Source organism: Peromyscus leucopus, chromosome 17 (genome assembly GCF_004664715.2).
Source record: "Peromyscus leucopus breed LL Stock chromosome 17, UCI_PerLeu_2.1, whole genome shotgun sequence".
In the NCBI taxonomy this organism is placed as follows: Eukaryota; Metazoa; Chordata; class Mammalia; order Rodentia; family Cricetidae; genus Peromyscus; species Peromyscus leucopus.
In genome coordinates this window covers 16646291-16652290 of record NC_051077.1, presented here as the reverse complement: position 1 = coordinate 16652290, position 6000 = coordinate 16646291, and positions in this window count along the sequence as shown.

The following is a 6000-nucleotide window of genomic DNA, read 5'->3' as shown; positions in this document are numbered from 1 at the left end:
TGATCAGAATGAACTTCCCTTCTTTATCTCTTCTGATTAATTTTGATTTGAAGTAATTTTTTTCTTATATTAATGTAACAATGTCTAACTGTTTCCTGATCCAATTTTTTTAGAGTACACTTTTCTATTCATTTATTCTAAGGTTGTGCCTATCCTTGAAGATTAAGTTGGTCTCTTGTAAACAAACAAAAAAAATGAGTTTTTTTTATTCTTTCAACTAACCTATGTTTTTTTTCAATAAGGAGTTAAGGATATTAATATTTAAATATATTATTGAATGCTATGTTTGGATAGCTGTCCTTTTTTCTGCTTTTTAGTTAGTGTTTTTGTCATTTTCTGTTGAGCAATTATAGCTTTATTTTTGTTCCTTTGGTAGCCTCTTGGCTATGTTCAGTATGAACAATTGCTTCCAGTATTTTATATAGGGTTTTTTTTTTTTTAGCCTATTAACAGGATAGGATATAATAGGCTGTAGAAAACAGACCTATTTCTCCTTCAACTATGGCAGATGGTTTTGCTAGACAAGCAATATTTCACCTGTGATCTTTTAGAACTTGAAGCACATTGCTTCAGACTCTTCTGGCCTTCAGAGTCTCAATTCGAAAGTCAGCTACTATTCTGATGGGTTTTCTTTATATGTGGCTTTTCTTATTCTGCTTCAATACCCTTTTCATTGTTCTGTATAGTGTTTTAGCTCTAATATACCATAGGTAGCTTCTTTTTTGTCCTGTATAACTGTTGTGCTATGTGCTTCTTGTGTCTATATGGGTATGTCTTTCTTTGGTTTGTGGAAGTTTCATTCTATGGTCTTGTTGAATATCTGGTTTATGTCATTCACTTGAATTCTTCTTCTTCTGTCTATAATTCATAAATTTAATATTTTCCTTGTGTCCTCAAGTGTTTTGGTATACTCTGTATGTGTGTGTGTGTGTGTGTGTGTGTGTGTGTGTGTGTGTGTGTGTTGTTTCAAGTCTCATATTCTTTGGCTAAGTATCCCATATTCTCTCTTCTACTAGATCCATTCTACTTGTAAGAGTTTTTTCTGAATTTTCCAATTGGATTATTGAGATTTTTCAACTTCATCTCAATTTCAGCTTGAATTTCTTCAGTATTTCTCTACTGAAATACATTTTCAAATCTTGAGTTGTCTTTGTCATTTCATACAGTTGGGTATTTGTATATTTGTGTTTCCTTGGACATCAGTTAGGAATTTATATCTGTCCTCTTTGAAGCATTTGTTCAGCTTGTGGTTGTTTAAATAGGAATGACCCCCATAGACTCATATATTTGAATACTTGGTCATTAGGGTGTGGCACCACTTGAGAGGGATTAGGAAGTATGGTCTTGGAGTAGGTGTGGCCTTGTTGGAGGAAGTGTATCACTGTGGGTGGGCTTTGGGATTTCCAAAGCTCAAGTCAGACCCAGAGGCTCTTTGTGCTGCCAGCATATTTGTACTTAGACCTCTCAGTGCCTCTCCAGCACTACATCTAACTGCCTGCCACCATGCTTCCCACCAAACTGATAATGAACCAAACCTCTAAAATTGTAAGCAAGCCCCCAATTAAATGCTTTCCTTCATAAAAGTTTTCATGGTCATGGTGTCTTTTCACAGCAATAGAACACTCAGACAATGCCCTTTTTAAATTCCCTGAATGCTTTGATCATGTTTATAATTGTTCCTTTAAATTATGTATTCTGGAGTTTATCTAGGCTATTCTCATTGGAGAGCATTTCTACTTGTGGAGTGTTTTGATTCATTTCCTTGTTTTTTTTTTTTTTTTTAGTTTTTGTTGCTGTGTTGTTGTTGTTTGAGGGGAGCATATTGCCTTCACCTTTCATGGTGTTTTTCTTTGGGGATGTGACTTAATTGTGTGGACTTGTTTCACTGGTTATGTTTTGGATATTAGATTCTAGTCTCCCACAGCTGAGTATATATTTTTATTTTATTTTATTTTTTTATTTTATTTTTGTCCAAACTTGATTGAATGAGATCAGAGCTGATGAACTAGTAGGTCAGTCCTTGAGATAACTGGTCCTGATTGTTGATTAGATTTCATTAGATGGTAATTTCATTTAATCAATTACCAAAAAAGGGAATGGATAATGTGAATGTGGTCCTTGGCTGGGTCTGGCTAAGTTGGTACCCATGTTGGTACAACTTGAATTGAGCCCAGTCATGTGCAGACAGGGATGGCACAAATGTGTTCGGAGACACTCATCTGGCTGGTTTGATCACAGATGGGACTTCCTAGAGTTATATCAGGCATGGGAGGACACAGACAGTGACTGGGACACAATACAGCTAGGCTTGTACACAAGGTACATGATGTAATGTGGCCAGCTGCCTCACATTCATGCCCCCTTCCCTTCCCTTCTATGATAAACTATATCTCTTTTATGATGGAAGACAAAATAAATCTTTCACCTCTTAAGTAGCTTCTTCTTGGTCATTTGTCACAGGAAGGAGAAAAATTAATAATTCAATGTCCATTGATACAAGAGTGGATAATGAAAATACATAAGAATGAAGGAAATCTTATTTGTGCCAACATAGATGGAACCATGAGATATGTTAAACAAATGAAGTCAGGCACAGAAAATCAAATACTGCATTTTAGAAGTCTAAAATGCTGGACTGTCAGAAATACAGTATAGAATAAAATTCATCAGCTACTGGAAAGGGTGAAGGTTTGAATAAAGTGTTACTAAGTAGAAGCAGGAGTGAGGTGGCTAGGAAGATTAACTTCAAATATTCTGAAGCATCAAGGAAAACTACAGTAGGCAACATGAGACCTTATTTGTTAATACCTAGTAGACATGATATTGATTGTTCCCAACACAGAGAAATGGTAAATATTATAGGTGTTGAATATACCAATCATCTTTACTTGATCATTACATATTGTATAAATGCACTGAAATATCACAGTGTACCCTTTAAATGTGTAATAAATATATACAACTATCATATGTCAATTCAAAACTTGAAAAATAATCTCCAAAGTTTCTCAACAAACTAGAAACTGCTTGGGATTCTCTCAACTCTATGAAAAAACACTCACAAAACTCCTATAGCTAGTGTCTTACTAGGTACTAATGAGGTATCAAATAGTTTTAGCCCTACATTAGTAATAAAACTATGATATCTTCTCTCATCATTTCAATACAACACAGGTTTTTTTTGTTTTGTTTTTTCGAGACAGGGTTTCTCTGTGTAGCTTTGCGCCTTTCCTGGGACTCACTTGGTAGACCAGGCTGGCCTCGAACTCACAGAGATCCACCTGGCTCTGCCTGCCGAGTGCTGGGATTAAAGGCGTGCGCCGCCGCCGCCGCCGCCGCCGCCGCCGCCGCCGCCGCCGCCGCCCAGCACAACACAGGTTTTTTTTTTTTTTTAGATTATAATTACCATGTTTCTTCCTTCTTTTCCCTCCCTCCAAACTTTTCCATATACCTCTCTCCACTCTTCATGGCTTTCCTACAATGATGATTCCACATGGACTATGATAAAGCCATTAAGCCGATTAACACCATGGAAAAATCGACTTTGGACTACAAACTGGTCAGGACAATTTCGAGAGGACTAGCTGAGATGATACAGCCTGACACACTACTCGAACAAGGACTTGAAACAAGCCCTGAACTTTCCTAATATGCAGAGACTGGACAAATGATACAGGACTTGATGATTAACCCAAAAATTTTCTTTTCAAGATTCCCTAAAGATATCTTCACCCCTAGAAAGCAAAAAGAAAAAGAGAATATAGATATGAGATAGATCATTGAATCTACTCTGAGAAAAAAGATAAAGAAATAATAGGGTAAATAGGTAGATCACTGAATCTACACTGAAGAAAAAGGGGAAGATATAAAAATGACAAAAGGTAGACTAATGAATCTATTATGAAAAGAAAAAAGAGAAAATATGGATATGATAAGATAAAAAGGGAGATTATGGAATCTACTTTTAAAAAGGAACTACTTGCTTTAAATAAGATAAGTAATGAAAATTTTTTGGTCTGAGTTTATCAGATGTTACTGGACTGGACATTGTTAATATATATAATGGAGTTTTTTGGTCTGGATCTGTCAAATGTTAATGGACTAGACATTGTTAATGTAATCTTGACTGTATATTGCATATACTTATTGAAGATAGTTTTTCTTGTATTAGTTATAAGATTTCTTTAATTTTAGACAAAAAGAGAGGAGATGTGGTGGTATTGTGTTCCCCAAAATATTGTGTACCTTAATAAATTTATCTGGGGTCAGAGAACAGACAGCCACTAGATACAAAGGCTAGAAAATGGTGGCACTCACACCTTTAATCCTAGCATTCCAGAGATAGAAATCCCTCTGGATCTCTGTGAGTTCAAGGCCACATTGGAAATAGCCAAGCATGGTGACACTCACCTTTAATCCCAGAAAGCCAGCCTTTAATCCCAGGGAGTGGTGGTAGAAAGCAAAAAGATATATAAGGCGTGAGGACCAGAAACTAGAGGCATTTGGCTGGTTTAGATTTGGCTGGTTAAGCATTTGGCTGGTGAAGCTTCAGGCTTTCGAGCAGCAGTTCAGCTGAGAGCCATTGGGATGAGGACACAGAAGATTCTAGTCTGAGGAAACAGGACCAGTTGAGGAATTGGCAAGGTGAGATAGCTGTGGCTTGTTCTGTCTCTCTGATCTACCAGCATGGACCCCAATAACTCGCCTCAGGTTTGATTTTATTAATAAGAACTTTTAAGATTCCTGCAACATGGCTTCTTTTTTTTTACTAATTGTTATTGAATGCATATATGTATGTACATACATTCCTTAATATAACCTGTCCCATCTTTATAATTTTACTTGCAAATATGATTTCAAGGATGAATATTTGACATTGAATCACAAATCTGTGTGCTCTTCCCTGGAGAATACAACTTCTCCCATCCCCGGCTTTCTTCAGTTGCCGATAGTTCTTTTGGTAGGATTCAGGCCTCGTGGGCTTTTCCCTGCCTACTTTGGCATGTCCACGGGTGTCATACTTATTTAGCTCAAATTCGGGCAGTCATGTTGTTGTTGAGACTTTATGAGTATAGCTTCTAATATTGCTAAGAGACACAATCTTAGAAAACTCCCTAACCCTCTGGCTCTTACATTCATTCCACCCTATCCTTAATGATGTTCCTGGGGCCTTTGAAAATGGAGTGTTGTGTAGATGTAGCCAGTGGGATTGGACTCTGCAACTCTGCATTGTGATTGGTACTACACAGCTCTTAAAAATATAAACATCTTAAGCAAAACAATTGAACAAGGAGAGAAATTTAAAGATCCATATGTTAGCAAGTAAGAAATAAAATTGTCATCAATTCCCAACACAATGGCCAATATAGAAAATAACGATTATCAAGGAAATATAGTAAAGTTACAGGCATGATATTAGTTCATTAAGCCAATGGCTTAATAATACACCAACAATATGCAATCAGAATTTGAAATAAAGTTGTCATTTACAAAGCACAAATTAAATATAGGTCTTGTATGAATGAAACTACAAAAATCACTGAAAATGTCAAAGACCATCTGAGTAAAGACAGACAACATCTGTTCATGATGTGGGGTTGTAAGTATTATTAGGATGCCAATTTTTCATATATTGATCTGGAGATTTAATGCAATCCAAATTATTATATAGTTTTTTGTATATATATTAAAACACACTGATTTAGAGAGTTTACTTGAAAAGACAAATGATCAAAATTAGCCAACATAATACTATCAAAGAAGAAGAAATTCTGTGTATTTATAGTAGCCTGGTAGTAACACATGGATGAAATTACAATACTCAATAGAGTACAGTTTTAATCAAAGAATGCACAGAGATGAATTGAGCAGGATAGTGACCATGGGGAAAAGGGCTAGAGTAGAGAATAAGGAAGAAGAAAGATGAGGAGGGAAAAGAGGGAGGAAATAAGAGAGGAAGAAAAGAAGGAGGCTGATGAAAGATACAGCATTTTTCACACA